This window comes from Chiloscyllium punctatum, chromosome 36, assembly GCF_047496795.1.
Source record: "Chiloscyllium punctatum isolate Juve2018m chromosome 36, sChiPun1.3, whole genome shotgun sequence".
NCBI lineage: Eukaryota > Metazoa > Chordata > Chondrichthyes > Orectolobiformes > Hemiscylliidae > Chiloscyllium > Chiloscyllium punctatum.
This window is the reverse complement of record NC_092774.1, coordinates 26,553,197-26,570,423: the sequence shown is the minus strand read 5'-3', so window position 1 is coordinate 26,570,423 and position 17,227 is coordinate 26,553,197. Positions and strand designations below refer to the sequence as shown.

Below are 17,227 nucleotides of genomic sequence, written 5' to 3'. Positions count from 1 at the left end.
GTTCAACATAAACCCAGAGTTGAAGAAGTCAGAAGTCAGAACACCAAGGGGACCAAAACTGATCACAATATTCCAGGTGCAGCCTCATCAACGTCCTGTATAACTACAACATAACTTGCCAACATCTATACTCAGTTCCCTAACTGATGAAGGCCAGTGTGCTGAAACCTTTCTTCACTGCCTTGTGTACCGATGTAAACAGAGATATAGGACCTACTTTAAACTGATCCACGGTCCAGCTGGGAGCACAGAAGTAGAGAATTGCTGCGTGAGTGTGCTGGGTAGATAACCCAGAGGACGATGGGTAAAAACCATGTGATTCTATTGCTCAATGTCTCTGTAAGCTGCTTTCATATACAAAGGTTCTCTGTTCTGCATCTTGCCTTTGCATCTGCTTCCCAAAGCTTGTTCAGTGGAGGCGTGGCCGCTGGAGCCCAGGAGTTCAACAACCCCCCAGCGCTGGAGGAAGGTCCAAGCTCCAAGAGGCGAGGGGGGGGGGGGAGGGGTAAGGCTGAAAGCTGGATTTTCTCAAGGCTTGTATTTTTAACTCATTTAAATGGTACCTACTGTATGGGGCTATGGTTTACATTAAAACCGAAGGATCATATCAGAGTGTTTATATTTAGCAGTGGTCGTTGGTAAAATGCACTTTCTGGGGGAGCACTTTCTATGATGCTGCATTTCTCGCCTTCTGCCCTTCCCCCATTTCTTATCTCCCATCTTGATTTTATATTTTTTTGGTCAAATTTAATTTCAGATTAATCAGACTTGCGATTCACTGTGTGCTATTAATTTGTTTGTTCGAATATTTCAAGTCAACATTAATGCTGTAATTTAATTTCTGATGTCAGAGTTTGACATTGAATGTGCAGGTGTGAATACCAGTAAGTTGTGAAAATAAATCAAGAACTTGTGGTTTTTAACAAAAAGAGCAGTTCACTGATATTCATGGCATCGTCTCATTTGGGAGTGATGATTCAAATCTGACCAACAAACCGTTTCATGCAGTCATCCAATTGAATAAAAATTTTCTTTAATTTAATAAAAGAAAATAATTCTGGCAGGCTAAGATTTATGCAATCTATTTATAAGATTATGTCCATTGCTCGCAATATGGTCTCAACCACATTGGGGAAACTGGATGCCAACTAACCGAATATTTCAGGGAACAACTCTTGGACTCTAATTCTAACCGACACACCGCCCTGTGGCTGAACACTTTATCCCACCCTCCTCTAGCTTATCTCTCCACGCTTCAGGCTCACTGCCTTATTCCTGATGAAGGGCTTTTGCCCGAAACGTCAATTTCGCTGCTCGTTGGAAGCTGCCTGAACTGCTGTGCTCTTCCAGCACCACTATTCCAGTATTTGGTTTTCAGCATCTGCAGTCATTTTTTTTACCACTTTAACTCCCCCTCCCATTCCACCAAGGACATGCAAGTCCTGGGCCTCCTCCACTGCCAACCTCTTGCTACCCGACACGTGTAGGAAAAACACCTCAACTTCTGCTTTAGGACCCTCCAACTACATGGTATCAATGCAGTTTTCATCAGTTTCCTTATTTCCTCTCCCCCACCTTGTTCCAAATCCAACCTTCCAATTCGACACCAACCTCTTGACCTGTCATACCTGTCCACCTTGCTTCTCACCTATTTACTTCACCCTCATCTCTGACCTATCACCATCAATCCCTACCTCCATCTACCTATTGCACTCCCAGCTGCCTTCCCTCCAGCCCCACTTCCTTCCCATTTATCTCTCAGCCCCCTTGGGCCACCCTTTATTCCTGATGAAGAGCTTATGCTCTAAACCAAGACTGTGATGAAGCAACATCTTCAACAAATAGGAAATAGCTCCCAAGTCAGATTTCATCCCCTCTTCTGTTTCCCAGTTCTTTCAGAAATAAGGAATGTCTTTTTCTTCCACTAGAAAGTGGTCTTCCACTTTGTGCTGTCTGAAGTGTTATGCCACACCACTCCTTCAGACACCTTTTAAGAATCCTTTCAACCTGTTTTTCTAACAATTGTGGAGGTGACCAAAAGCAAACATTTCACTTCTCCTCAATGTCCCATTTCTCCTCCTATGAGCCATTTTGTCATGTTGTCTATGTTACAAACAGCCGAGTGCACTTGGTTTCTGAATTGAAATTTGGCCATTGAAGTGAACAGGATTAATATTTATCGATGGCTAGCTGTGTTTGCACTAACTGTAATTTTCCATCAATATGATGTATTTTGTTCCACCAAAACTGGAAACAATGATCTGTGTTTATATTGCAGTCGGATGTAGAAAATCATCCCAGCGATCTTCACGTTATTATAGTTTACTGAGGCCATAACATCATTACGTGGCAGTTTGATGTGACTAAAACCTGGATGGAAATCTCTAGATAATGTTGTAAAAATATCGGTATAATGTTATTCACACTGCGCTGTCACCAACTGAACGAAGCGGCTGTGTGTTTAAATCCCGTGATGAACAGTTTGTGTTCGACTTCTCACATTGCGGGGAGCTGAGCATTTACCCAAACAATGGGCACACCACCTCCCTGACACAGTGTTCACAAATCAAACTGACAGCTGAGCATTTACCCAAACAATGGGCACACCACCTCCCTGACACAGTGTTCACAAATCAAACTGACAGCAAAGTTTCACATGTGATCGAAAGCTTCTGCAAAGAACTTTCGATATAACCGACGCACGTTGATTGTAGTGAGCCTGACGTGATTTGAACACGCAACCTCCTGATCTGGAGTCAGACGCGCTACCGTTGCGCCACAAGCTCACAGATGACCCATGTGCTCTATTGATGCTTAAGGGAAGTGATCGCACTACAATGATTTTACGTTCATGTCTGTTCTGTTTCTCCCCCTTCTCCTTCTGTCTCTCGAAACAATTTCCAGCTCTCTCTCAATAAAAATCTGAAAGAACTGCGGGTGCTGTATATCAGGAACAAAAAACAGGAGTTGCCGGTGACCCTTCCACAGAACTGATGGTGATTGAGAAAATGTCGTTTATATGCAGGAGATATTGTGGGAGGAAGGCGGAGATCAGGACAGAGCCCAAACCGAAGGACAGAAAAAGGAGTTGATAACGATCTGCGTGGAGTGGGGTGGGGGGTGGGAGGGTGAATAACTGTTAATGGACACTGTTCGTGGTTAAGTAGTGTGGAATGACAGACTGTGTGATAACAGGGCTTGACGTGTGCGGCAGGGACGAGGATACCATGGAGTTCAGGCCCTAGAATTATTGAATTCGATATTGGGACCGGAGGGATGCAATGTCCCCAAGTCAAATATTCAGTCCTCTTCGTTCTGCTGGTGCTGGGCTTCGCTGGAACACAACAGCAAACCTGAGACAGAGATGTTGGACAGGGAACAGGGTGGGGTGTGGAATTGGCAGGCAACTGGAAGCTCAGGGTCTTTTTTGCAGGCAGAACGTAGATGTTCTGTGCAGCAGTCACCCAGTTTACGGTTCGTTTTCCCCAATGTAGATGAGCCCATATTGTCAGCAGCAAATGCAGTAGACTGGGTTGTGGGTAGTGCAGGTAAAGTGCTGCTTCACCTGGAAGGTAAGTTTGGCCCCTTGGATAGCGAGGAGGGAATAGGTAAATGGGCTGGTGTCAAACATTCGGCAGTTGCAGGGGAAAGTGCAACTCAACCTGCAAGTTTACTTTGAGAAAATCCTGGACTTGAACTCCCAAGTCTCTTTGCATTTCGGATTTCTGCATTTTCTCCCCATAATCCTTCTGTTCCAACAGTGACTGTCTGGTGTCAGGGCAGCACCAGTGATTTCCTGACATATGGATTGTATTTGGGGATATCAAGGAACGTCAGGAACTGTGAGTATCTCAGGAGCAATCGTTATTGCTGGGGGAGGCAGAGAGGAATGTGGTGTGGTCCTGTAAGCTCCAGAACTTTGATAACTTCATGAGTCAGCAATAACTCTTTCTGGACCAAGAAACGAAAGGGCCAATGAGAAACTGCTCCAAGGGAATTAACAAATAACATACATTAACTATCGCTGGGAAGGAGGAGGCAAAACAATGAGCTGTTCCTTTGGACAGGTGAGATAATGGTGTTTAATAACTGTGTGACAGAAGGACAATTAATTCTGCCTGGAGAAGGAAGGCCTTGGCGTAAAGGGGTTAATTGCAGGACAGGCTGTTTCAAACAGGTGGAAAACCCTCAAGGATAAGAAGGCAAGCTACAGACCTGAGGTCTCGAGAGGTGTGGGGAGGTGGTGTCAAAATCTAAAGCGCAGCACACTCACGCAGCACTACTCTGCTTCTGGGCTCTCAGCAGCTGGATTCTGCATCAGTTTAATGTAGGTCCTATATCTCTGACAACATCGGTACACAAGGCAGTGAAGAGAGGTTTCAGCACACTGACCTTCATTGGTTAGGGAATTGAGTATAGATGTTGGCAAGTTATGTTGTAGTTATACAGGACATTGATGAGGCCGTACCTGGAATATTGTGATCAGTTTTGGCCCCCTTGATGTTCTGACTTCTTCTACTCTGGGTTTATGTTGAACTTGATGGGATACTATACTTTGTGCAACTCAGCATGTTTAAACAGTTTCTCTCAGAGGGATTCATTTGAAACTTTTGAGGAGGTGAGCTCAACAAGATTGAACTATTCAAAGTTACTTGGACTCTATTTTAAACTTACATCAGGACCAGTAGTCAGAGACACGTACAGCATGGAAACAGACCCTTTGGTCCAACTTGTCCATGCTGACCTGATATCCTAAATTAATCTCGTCCCATTTGACAACACCTGACCCATATACTCTGGCAGCTTATTTCATATATGTACCACCCTCTGCATGAAGAAGATGTCCCTTTTTATATATTTCGCCTCTCACCCTAAACCTATGCCCTCTAGTTCTGGACTCCCCCAGCCCAGGGAAAAGACCTTGTCTATTACCCTGTCCATGCCCCTCATGATTTTGTAACCTCTATTAGGTTACTCCTCTGCTTCCGATGCTACAGTGAAAACAGCCCCAGCCTATTCAGCCTTTCCCTGTAGCTCAAATCCTCCAAACCTCCAACATTTACGTAAATCGTTTCTCACAGAGAAGTCAACCTTTCAGTCCTGAAGAAGGGTTAATACCCAAAACGCTGACTACTCCACATCCTGGGGCTGCCTGGCTTGCTGCATTCTCCCAACCTCCTGCTTACCGACTTCGGGTTGCAACATGTAGTGGCTCAGCCTCACAGCGCCAGGAACCCAGGTTTGATTCCAGCCTTGGGTGGCTGTCTGTGAGGAGTTTTCATATTCTCCCAGTGTCTGCGTGGGTTTTCTCTGGGTGATCCTGTTTTCTTCCATAAACCAAAGATGTGCAGGTCATGTGGATTGGCCATGCTTAATTGCCCATATAGAGTTAGGTACATTAGTCAGAGGGAAATGGGTCTGGATGGGTTACTCTTCGGAGGGTCGGTGTGGACTTGTTGGGATGAATGGCCTGTTTCCACACTGTAGCAAATCGCATCAGCACGACTTTTGTCTCTATCTAATGGCAGAGTAGACTCGTCCGGCCCATTGGTCTAACATCTGCTCTGATGGTCTTGCGGTCTTAGGTTTCTCTGGATCATTTCATTGGCAATGTGCAGTCCCTGGCTCAATGAGCAGCAGTGTCCACTGAAAGCAAAGCTTATAGGATCGTAGAGCTCCTACAATGTGGAAAAACAGGTCCTTTAGCCCAAAACATCTGCACTGATCTTCCGAAGACTAACACACTCAGATCCATTTTCCTACCCTCCATAAACTGCACAGACCCCCAAGGGTGGAATTATTCCTGGGTTCCTGGTGCCATGAGGCAGCAGTGCTAACCCTGAGCTACTATGGGATTGGGGTTGTGGGGTGTGGGGGAGGCAATTGCAGTCCAGCAGAAAACAAAAACAGCCCACGTACTCTCCCACTGCACCCACTGTCAGAACTGACAGGAGGTTCAGTCCTGGGGGGTGACCGAAGGCAGTGTCACTGGTAGGATCTGATTGCTGGGAGCGCTGGTGCCCACGCTGGTGCTTCCGCAAGTTGCAGGAAAACATGAACCTCTTCCCACACTCGGGCCAGCTGAATGGCCTCTCCCGGTGTGGACACACTATTACTTCAGCAGGGCGGAGGAATTGCTGAAGGCCTTCTTGCACTTTGGGCAACTGAACGACTACACTCAGGCAGCAGAATGGCCTCCCCTCCCCCACCCGTGTGGACCAGCTGGTGCTTCAGCAGTGTGGAGGAGCGGGTAAAGCACTTCCCATACTCGGGCAAGAGAACAGCTTCTCTTTTTTTTTATTTCAAAAATATACTTTATTCATAAAATGATTTGATGGTCTGTACATTTGATCATGCCATACATATGTCCACATTTACAAATACAGATTCGAATTTATCCTTGTCATTTACAATTCTGTGCATTTTTCAATCTTGTACATATATTTGGCTGAGGCATCAGCAGAGCCCAAAAAACGTCCGCATGGGCCCCCTGTTCTTCTTTAGGCAGGCCGATCTTACACGGTGGTCTTTCCCCACCGCGCCTTGGCGGCAGCTGCCCCAAGCTTCAGCGCGTCCCTCAACACGTAGTCTTGGACCTTGGAATGTGCCAGTCTGCAACACTCGGTCAGGGTCAACTCCTTCAGCTGGAAGATCAACAGGTTTCGGACCGCCCAGAGAGCGTCCTTCACCGAGTTGATGATCCTCCAGGCGCAGTTAATGTTCGTCTCGGTGTGAGTCCCGGGGAACAGGCCATAGAGCACGGAGTCCCGCGTCACGGCGCTGCTCAGGACGAACCTTGACAAGCACCACTGCATTCCTCTCCACACTTCCTCTGCATAGGCACATTCCAGAAGGAGGTGTGTGACAGTCTCGTCCCCCCCGCAGCCGCTTCGAGGGCAGCGTGCGGTGCGGCTGAGAGTCCGGGCGTGCATAAAGGATCTCACAGGCAGAGCCCTTCTCACCACCAGCCAAGCCACGTCTTGGTGCTTGTTGGAAAGTTCTGGTGATGAGGCATTCTGCCAAATGGCTTTGACAGTCTGCTCAGGGAACCGCTCGACAGGATCCGCCCTCTCCTTTTCCGGAAGGGTCTCAAGGACGCTACGTGCTGACCACTTCCTGATGGACTTGTGGTCAAAGGTGTTTTTCCTCATAAATTTCTCCACGAAGGACAGGTGATATGGAACGGTCCAACTACTCGGAGCGTTCCGCGGCAGCGAGGCCAGGCCCATCCTTCGCAACACCGGGGACAGGTAGAACCTCAGTACGTAGTGACACTTGGTGTTTGTGTACCAGGGATCCACGCACAGCTTGATGCAGCCACACACAAAGGTGGCCATCAGGGTGAGGGTGGCATTGGGCATGTTTTTTCCCCCATTGCACCGGTCTTTGTACATTGAGTCTCTTCGGACTCGGTCCATCTTTGATCTCCAAATGAATTGGAAGATGGCCCGGGTGACTGCGGCGGCACAGGTCCTGGGGATAGGCCAGACCTGTGCCACATATAGCAATACTGAGAGTACCTCACACCTGATGACCAGGTTTTTTCCCGCGATGGAGAGCGACCGTTGCCCCCATCTGCCTAGTTTCTGTCTCATCTTCCTGATCCGCTCCTCCCAGGTCTTGGCGCACGCCCCAGCCCCCCCGAACCAAATACCCAGCACCTTCAGGTGGTCAGTCCTGACGGTGAAGGGGATAGAAGATTGGTCGGCCCAGTTCCCGAAGAGCATGGCCTCGCTCTTGCCTCGGTTTACCTTGGCCCCCGAGGCCCGTTCGAACTGGTCACAGATGCACACGAGTCTGTGCACGGACAGCAGATCCAAGCAGAAAACAGCGACGTCATCCATGTACAGGGAGGCCTTAACCTGCAGGCCCCCGCTGCCAGGAATAGTCACCCCTCTCAGGCTCGCATCCTTCCTGATGGAGTCGGCAAATGGCTCTATGCAACACACAAACAAGGCGGGTGAGAGGGGGCATCCCTGCCTGACTCCAGATCTTACAGGGAAGCTATCTGATTCCCACCCATTGATTGAGACTGCACTGACAATGTTGGTGTAGAGCAGTCTGATCCAATTTCCGATTCCCTCCCCAAAGCCCATTTTGGAGAGGACATCCCTCATATATGTATGCGATATCCTGTCAAAGGCTTTCTCCTGGTCCAGGCTGATAAGGCAGGTGTCCACCCCCCTGTCCTGCACGTAGGCGATCGTATCCCTGAGGAGTGCAAGACTCTCAGAGATCTTCCTGCCCGGTACAGCACAGGTTTGGTTCGGGTGGATCACCGATCCCAGAGCAGACCTGACCCGGTTGGCGATGACCTTTGACAAGATTTTGTAGTCTGCATTTAACAGTGAGATCGGTCTCCAATTTCTAATTTCCTCCCTCTCCCCCTTCCGCTTGTAGACGAGGGTGATGATGCCTTTCCTCATGGATTCACTCATGGTACCTGCCCGAAGCATACTGACATACAACTCCAGCAGGTCCTGGCCGATCAAGTCCCAAAGAGCGGAATAAACCTCGACCGGTAAGCCGTCGCTTCCGGGAGTTTTATTCTTTTCGAAGGACTCGAGGGCCTTGGTCAGCTCATCCAGAGATAGCGGCTGGTCCAGCCTCTCTCGTGTTCCGTCATCTAGGACCTCCGTGATAGAGGACAGGAACGACTGGGAGGCCGCGCTGTTGGTTGGCTTCGAGTCATACAGGCTGGCGTAGAAGGATTTGCTGATCCTCATGACGTCAGCCTGAGATGACGTTACCGAGCCATCTTCTTTCTTCAGGCTGCTGAGCACGGAGCTCTCTTTGTGCACCTTCTGGAAGAAGAAACGTGAGCACGTCTCGTCCTGCTCCACCGAGCGGACCCTGGACCGGAAGATTATCCTGGAGGCCTCCGAGGCAAAGAGCGAGGCTTGCTGGCCCTTCACCTCCTTGAGGTCCTCCGTGACATCGACCCCCATCGTCTGCAGCAGGAGCAGGTTCTGCATACTTTCCTGGAGCTGGGACAGTTTTCCCCGCCTCTCTCTCGCCTCCTGGACACCTTTGTGGATAAAGAACCTCTTGATGTTCCCTTTTACCGTTTCCCACCAGTCCGTTGGGGACTCAAAGAGGGGCTTCACGGTTCTCCAACCTGCGTAATCCCTCTTGAGCTCTTCGATGTTTCCCGGGGTCAACAGCTTAGTGTTCAGTTTCCACGTTCCCTTGCCCGCCCGCTGTTCGTCCTGTAGGTGACAGTCGGCCAGCAGGAGGCAGTGGTCAGAGAAGAACACCGGCTTGACGTCGGTGGATCTGACCGTGAGCACCCACTGTCAGAACTGGCAGCAGATTCAGTCCTGGGGGGTGACCGAAGGCAGCGTCACTGGTGGGATACGATTGCTGGGAGCGCTGGTGCCCCCGCTGGTGCTTCCGCAAGTTGCAGGAAAACATGAACCTCTTCCCACACTCGGGCCAGCTGAAGGGTCTCTCCCCAGTGTGGACACACTGGTGCTTCAGCAGGTGCTGAAGGCCTTCCCGCACTCAGGGCAGCAGAATGGCCTCCACCTCCCCCACCCGTGTGGACCAGCTGGTGCTTCAGCAGTGTGGAGGAGCGGGTAAAGCACTTCCCACACTCGGGCAGGAGAACGTCTTCTCCCCGGTGTGAACGGACTGGTACCTCAGCAGGGCTGAGGAATTGCTGAAGGCCTTCCAGCACTTCGGGCAACTGAACGACATCTCCCCCATGTGGACCCACCAATGGTAGATTCACTTAGATATAACTGCGTCATTTTACATATTAAGATATCCCTTTGAATGTGCCCACATCCCTTTGAAATGTAATCTCGTTTATTTAAATCTCTTTATTTGCAGAAATACCCGTTAAAATGTCCACGTCCGTTTAAAATGCAGATTGCCCCCTTTAGATATGACGCCGTTCCGTTATATGTCGGGATATCTGTTTAAATTGAGCCGTGAGCTTTCCCAATGTAGACAGGGCTCCTCGAAACGTGGCAGTGTCCCCCCTGCAGCTGCAGAGCGAGACAGGAGAGTTTGTTTTTGTGAATGAGCAGTTGTAGCGCGAGGTGTCTGTTACTTGGTGACGGTGAGGCTCCCCCGGCCCCGCCCATCCCCCTGAGCTGACGTCACGCGGGGGTGAAGGCGGTTGGGAGGAGAAGTCGCTCGAGCGGGGAAGGGGCGGCCGTTAGGAAAATGGCGCCGTGCGGCCCCGGGGGCAGACACCCGTCACTGGGCACCGCCGCCTTCCTGGTGCAGCTGCTGTGTCACGGCCACACCGCCCGGCTGTACAGCAGGTAGGAGCCGGTGACCATTCTGGAGGCGGATGGGGTTAAGGGCCTGTTTGGGAACCCGTCGGCCGCCTGGGTGGTGGAGTTCTACTGGTCGTGGGGCGGCCCCTGTGTCAACTCTGGGGCCACCTGGAAGGTACTGGGCCCGGGAGGTGAAAGGTGAGGCAGGTTGGGGGGGGGGGACGGAGGGGAAGGAATGTGGGGCCTGTCCTGTCATAGTGACATTTTACACTCACTTTCCATCTGCTTTTACTGGGGCTTGTGCTTCTTGTGATTTTTACCTTCACTTTTTTATTAATCCTTGTGCTTTTTACCCTCTCTGTTACTTGTGCAGTTCCTTAGACTAGTGTGTAAATACTCGTGAAGGAGATTATGCACCAGCATATGTTCCTCAGTCATTGAAGGGATAGGACCTGTGGAGAATGGTTAGTAAAGCATGTGGTGAGCTAAGCCTTGTTAACATGGATATAGTTTGTTATTTGTCAAATTGTACTTTTTATTATTTAGAGTCGTCAGAGATGGACAGGACAGAAACAGACACCTTTGGTCCAACCCGTCCATGCTGACCAGATATTCTAAATTAATCTCATCCCATTTGCCAGCACTTGGCTCATATCCCTCAACCCTTCCCATTCATCTACCCATCCAGATGCCTTTTAAGTGCTGTAATTGTACCAGCCTCCACCACTTCCTCTGGCAGCCCATTCCATACGGGGTGGCACAGTGGTTAGCACTGCTGCCTCTCAGCTCTGGAGATCGGGGTTCAATTCCTGCCTCAGGCGACTGACTGTGTGGAGTTTGCACATTCTCCCCGTGTCTGTGTGGGTTTCCTCCGGGTGCTCCGGTTTCCTCCCACAGTCCAAAGATGTGCAGGTCAGGTAAATTGGCCATGCAAACTTGCCCGTAGTGTTAGGTAAGGGGTAAGTGTAGGGGTATGGGTGGGTTGCGCTTCGGCGGGCCAGTGTGGTCTTGTTGGGCCGAAGGGCCTGTTTGCACACTGTAATGAAATCTAATCTAATACACACACCACCCCACCCTCTGCATGGAAAAGTTGCCTCTTAAGTACCTTTTATATCTTTCCGCTCTCACCCTAAACCTATGCCCTCTAGTTCTGAACTTCACCCCTACACTGGGGAAAAGTCAAAAACGTTGAGCAGCCAGACAAGATGGAAAAGCAATAAAATATTGTGCCATATGGGGAAAACAATCGTCTACCCGTTTTTTCTCCTATTGGCATTTGGACACTTAATGTGTCAATAATACCAGCAGCGCCACTGACCATATTGTTTGCATTCCTGTGTCAAGAAGCAGGGCACGTGTTCACCAGTGTCACCAAAACATTGCACGTGTTCCTCACTGTCAACAGAAAAAGTGTGAGACCTTCTTTTGATTGACCAAGAGTACGACACTCTCGTTTCTCATCCCCTTTTCCATTTATTTTTCATTGCGATGTTCAATTGTTGACTTGCTGCAACTGAAAGGAAAGTGGGTGAATCCAGGGAGGGGACAGACTTGGGAAAAGTTGGGCCAGGTCTGTGACTCAATTGGCAAAATAGACATGCAGGAGGCTGGAAGAACGCAGCAAGCCAGGCAGCATCAGGAGGTCAAGTCAATGTTTTGGGTGTCACCCTTGTTGAGGACTGGGGATGGGTGTAGGGAGAGCTGCAGAACAAGGATGTGCTGGGGGCAGGGTGGTGAATTGGGGATAGGTGGGGACAGGTAGAGGTACAAACTGGTTGGTCACTGGTAGGAAGGAAACTGGTTGGTGGCGGCGGGGAGGGGCTAGGAAGGAATTCAAGGGGTGGCGAGGGAGGTTATTTGAAATTGGTGAACTCCATGTTGAGTCCAACAGGCTGTAGGCTGCCCAGGTGGAAGATGTGTTGTTCCTCCAATTTGCGGTTTGGATCGTTGTGGTAATGAAGGAGGCCAAAGATGGTCATGTCAGAAATGGAGTGGGAAGGGGAATTAAAATGGGTGGCGACTGGGAGGTCTGGTCAGCCTCTGCGGCCCTGGCTGCGGACTGTTCCCCAAATTTATGCTCAGTTTCCCCAGTGTAGCAAAGACCACAATTGGCAAACACGTGGCCAATCTGAAGTTGGAGCTTTTGCTGTGTAAAAAAAAAAGCAGAAAGGAGGTGCATTGTTTAAATGTTGATATACTGTTTTGGTATATGGAGAAAGTCAGGACAGCAGTTGCTGGAGATCAGAGTCGAAAAGTGTGGTGCTGGAAAAGCACAGCAGGTCAGACAGCATTCCAGGAGCAGGAGAGTTGACATTTCAGGCATGAACTCTTCATCAGGAATGACATGTGGATGTACAAAGGGGCCTCAGCATCCTTCCTCACCAGTCAATGCCAGTTGTCAGGTGCAGTGAGCAATGAGTAGTGCAAGTGGTATATTAGCAAGAGGAATGGAGTTCAGAAGTGGGGATTTCTTCCTGCAGTTAAGGGGCCATTGAATATATTCAAGGCTGAGTTCATGTGATTTTTCAACAACAAAGAATGTTGTTTATGGAGGGAAGGTGAGAAAATGTCTGGACATTCATTCCACACACAAACCACTCTGTTTTTAAAAAAAATGCTGCCCCTCAAGTCTTTCTAAAATCTTTCTCCTCTCACCTTCAAAATTTGCTGCCTAATCTTAAAAACGCCACCCAAGGGCAATGACACCTGTGATTCATCTCCTCTATTCCCCTCATGATTTTATACAACCTCTGTAGGGTTATCTCTCAACCTTCTGTGCTCCAGTGAGATAAGTCACAGTCTATCAACCAAGATGTAGGTAGATTAATACCCAGTTATGATGTGTTCAATGCTGGTGCAGGCTCGAAAGACCAAATGGTCTACTCCTGCTCCCAATTCTGACACTCTGTGCCCAGGACAGCAAAAGACAGAAATAGGTGCAGAAATTAGGCCTTTCAGCCCAGCAGGTCTGTTCATACCGCACAATCGTGGCTGATAAATTTCTCAATCCCATTCTTTCACTTTCTCACTGTAACCCTCAATCCCCTTGATACTCAAGAACCTCAGTCTTAAATACCCTCAGTGACCTGGCCTCCATAGCTGTCTATGGCAATGAATTCCATAGATTCACCACTGTCTGGCTGAAGACGTTTCTCTGTCTCTGCATTCTAAAAGGTCTTTCCTTTACTCTAAGGCTGTGCCCTCAGCTCCTTGTCTCTCCTACCAATGGAAACATCTTCCCAACATCCATTTGTCATGGCTGGTCAGTATTTTAACCCTTCAGAATGAGGTACAGCAGGGGTTCGGTTCAGCAAAGTGAAAACAGAGGGGGAGTGTGTGGTATGGAGATTTTTAGCTTCTAGGGAATAAGAGAGCAAAGAGAGTTTGCTATAAATTAGAATTTTTGGGATGGGCAACAAGCTGAGGAGTGTCAGATAGAATTTAATTTAGAGAAATGAGGTATTGCATTTTGGTTGAGCAATCCAGGCAGGACTGACAGTTAAAGGGGAGTGTTGCTGAACAAAGAGACCTTGGGGTCGCAGGTAGATAGACTAGTGAAGAAGGCGTTTGGTATGATTTCCTTTGTTGGTCAAAGCATTGAATAAAGGAGTTGTGAGGTCATATTGTGGCTGAATGTTGGTTAGGGCATTTTTGGAATACTACGTTAAGTTTTGCTCCCCCTGATATAGGATAGAACTTATGAAACTTTGAAAGGGGTCGTGAGAATGTTTGTAACGAAAACTTGTCCTTAAGCATTTAGACTAAAATGTAATGTTGAATTATAGAACACATTTTCTCCACACTAGAAAATAGACAGGCAGGGAGGGTAAGGCAATTAAGAACATTTGCCTTAACATTAGTGAATTTGTATAAACACGATATTGAGTGATCACATTCATGGCTGTTCCTTTGTGAAATGAATGTGTTTGATTCTGACCTCAAAATGAAATTCTATATCAATTACTTCTCTCCCGAATTATTGCCCTTCATTGTTATCTGTCTAGTTCAGAACATGCAGTGCTTTTGTAAAAAAAAATTCATATAAAGAAAGCTTGTTTGCGACAGCACCGCCTTTGTAAAAAAACTTGTGTATAAAGATAGTATACAGAGTAGCCCGACCGGGCTCTTGGAAGAAGAGCGATTGCTACTCTTCTGGGTTAATAGAATCCAGTTACCTTGTCTTATAGGTATCAGTGTTATTTTGTAACAGTGATGGTATTAATGAAGGGGATAATTTTAAAATTAAACTAAACTGTCTAAGAGTTTTATTTTTATTCCAGACTTCCAAAGAGTACGGTCTCCGGGAATGAACCAAGATAGGCTGACAGGTCTGAGTCCACAAGGGACTCCTTGGGCTGTCTCAATTTGGCGCTGCAAGCAGGGTTCCAACAAGGGCTACATCTGAGTGAAATTGGAAAAGAGGAGTTCCATCGAAGGGTTGGGCTCAAGACCAATGGGCCCATAAGGTAAAGTTGTATCTTGATTACTCTCTGTTTACATCTGTGTGGTGTTTCCTCCGTTTCACTCTCTCGGTGCCCTGACGGAACCCTAAATGAAATCGTTTAAATAGGCCTAAAAATAGAAACTGTCAGGATTTTACAATGTTAAGAATGTTTTGCAGAAATCTTTAGTCTTGTTGTTCATTGTCGGGTTGTTGATTCGTGAAAGTTTTAAGGCGAGATTATCTTCTCTGTTGTATCTGTTCAACTTGGCTTGTCTTGCTTTGCTGTTTTGGCTTGTTTGTTAGTTATGGTTTTGTTCTGTTGGGTGTTCTTCGTTTATGTAATATAGAGGGTGGATGCTGCTTTTGTCATGTATATTAAAAAAAAGTTGGCCAGTGATACAATTCTTGCATACTTGGTTAAGCAACTATGTGCCACATCCAGGATTTATGAGACATCTGGAATGTGAGTGCCTCATTTCTCTTAAAATGATCATGTGTATGTACAAGAAAGCACCTATGTGAGACAGACAGAGACTCAGCACTGATTCCCTGCAGCTTGCAGAAAGATTAATCCTGTGAGATTTGGTTTGGCTGCACATTTGCTTGTTGACGAGTGAATGCTTGTGTTTGTATTTTGTGGGGTTGGAGCCCTTGTTGATCAGTAGTTTTGTGAAGATTTAAAGTAGGTAGGATAACTGAGTGTGCTCCGAGATAAGATTGAAGACAAATGTCCCCAACAGAAATAACAAGTCTATTATTAATTATGAGAAACAATTAAGGAGAATATCAGCTGCAGATGCTCAACAGAATAAGTATTGGTCTCTAGGATGCGCACATGATTTAACTCTATTCACTAAAATTGAACAAGGGATTTGGGAAAAAAGAGAGGGAAGTAAGCAGAAAGAAGTCTTATCAGAGTGGAAAAGGGTAGCTCGGGAAAAAATGGGAAAAATCATCATGGAGATAAAACTGTATTAAAAGGGGAGTTAGTCCATTAACTGAGGAAAGATGTGAACTAAATTGGACAGAACTAAAACATAAATGTGAAGCACATGATTTAGAAGCAGAATTGGAATAGGCAAGGGAGAAAATTTTTAAAAAACGCAAAGATTCAGAATCTACGTTGAAACGTCAAGGGCACCAAAGAAAAAGGAAACTGGTGAATAAACAACAGACTGCAATTGCAGCTGCACAGGACGAAGCTGACAAGGACTGTTCCTTATACCCCACCCTCCCCTCTTCCAAAGACCCATTACTAAAGAATCCTGATCTGTTCATAGATGGTTGGTGGGATACTGATTCGGAGGAGGAAATATTTTATGCCTCTAATCCTGTCAGCTGACCACCTCTGGTTCCCTGCCTGAACCCTCCCCCTTACTCTGATGACGAATGTGCCAAGGCTCCTGCCTTTTCCCCAGCTGTTCTGCCGAATAAGAATTTGGCTTACCACAAACCCGGTGCCTACTGTACTAGGAGTCAATTAAAATTAAAATCTGGAAGAAACACTGATGAGACTCCTTTTGATTTCCACTGCCCCTAAACTAATAAGTCCCGAAGACACCGATGATTTGCAATCAAAGTCTCGGGACCTTAATATCAGACCTTGCACTCACCATGATGTGGGAGGGCAAAAAAGAAATTTCCCGAATAGAAGAGGTTCATAACCCACAGGCTCTGAATCTGGAACAAGCCCAGTTTATGGATCTTTATCAACCATGGAAACCTCATGACTCTCAAGCATTATCAATAAGGCTGCAGATTATGGAAGGAATCCTGAGGGATCTGTTAATTACATTAATAGGACCAAGACCATTTATAACGCTGCCTCCCAAGACCGAATTCACCTCAGAATGCAGCTTTTTGCCTGAAAAATGGGCGAGTTCTGAGAAATTTTACAAGGTAATAATCATACCCAGCCTGTAGTCCGGCACCCGGCTGAAACTATCAGATTGGATTATTACCTGTCTCCAACAAGCAGTGCATCGTGTAGTTGATTTGGGTAAAGTCTTAACATGTAAACCCAGCTCGGGCGAAGAGACTGAGGAGTTCCTTGCCCGTTTTAAGGAATGCTATGGCGCTTCCTCTGATGACACTAACTACCTACAAGGGTGATCATCCCAATTTAATGCCATATGTATGACTCTTACCTGATCAGGTACAGAAAGCTATTAAAACCCACAATATCCACTGGCAACATGCTGAGGTTGCACAATTCAGCCGAGAGGTTTGTTACTTCTGAGAACTAAAGGATCCCAACAGTAAGGCTACCATCGGCATGATCAAGACAGAACTTGTCCAAACTACAGTGGCTAAAGTTCAACCCAGAATTCAAAGTAGACCTTTCCGTCTGCAAGGTCAGTCAAGCTAGCAAGTGAAACCCTCATACTATCGTCCAGTATGGCAGGACAGTCGAAATGGTACTGTGTATTCACAACATCCCAATGGACCTTGTGGTCCTCCTATGTATCCTTCCCCAACTGTCCATGATGCCCCTATACATCCTCTCATTACTCTTCACTGCCTCCCCCACCCCCTAGAGTCCCCCAACAACTAC

At 47.4% G+C, this 17,227-nt stretch overlaps 1 protein-coding gene and 1 non-coding gene across 11 annotated transcripts in view; one reads left to right on the top strand and one right to left on the bottom strand.

The window, feature by feature from the left end:
* Positions 1-2,714: 2,714 nt before the first annotated feature.
* Positions 2,715-2,786, bottom strand: trnaw-cca (transfer RNA tryptophan (anticodon CCA)). The gene has a single exon. It is a non-coding gene; the product is annotated as a tRNA-Trp (tRNA).
* A 6,855-nt stretch (positions 2,787-9,641) lies between these two features.
* The window catches only part of LOC140460907 (uncharacterized), a 43,846-nt gene continuing 36,260 nt past the window's right edge, over positions 9,642-17,227 (top strand). For 5 of the 10 annotated variants that reach the window (XM_072555612.1, XM_072555611.1, XM_072555606.1 and 2 more), the window contains exons 1-2: positions 10,130-10,427; positions 14,510-14,695. The gene's annotated coding sequence lies outside the window, so the exon portion shown is untranslated. Of the gene's footprint in view, positions 9,724-9,885; positions 10,428-10,610; positions 10,694-14,509; positions 14,696-17,227 lie in introns of those variants that run through there. The other 5 variants (XM_072555609.1, XR_011954388.1, XR_011954389.1 and 2 more) reach the window with 5 other exon arrangements.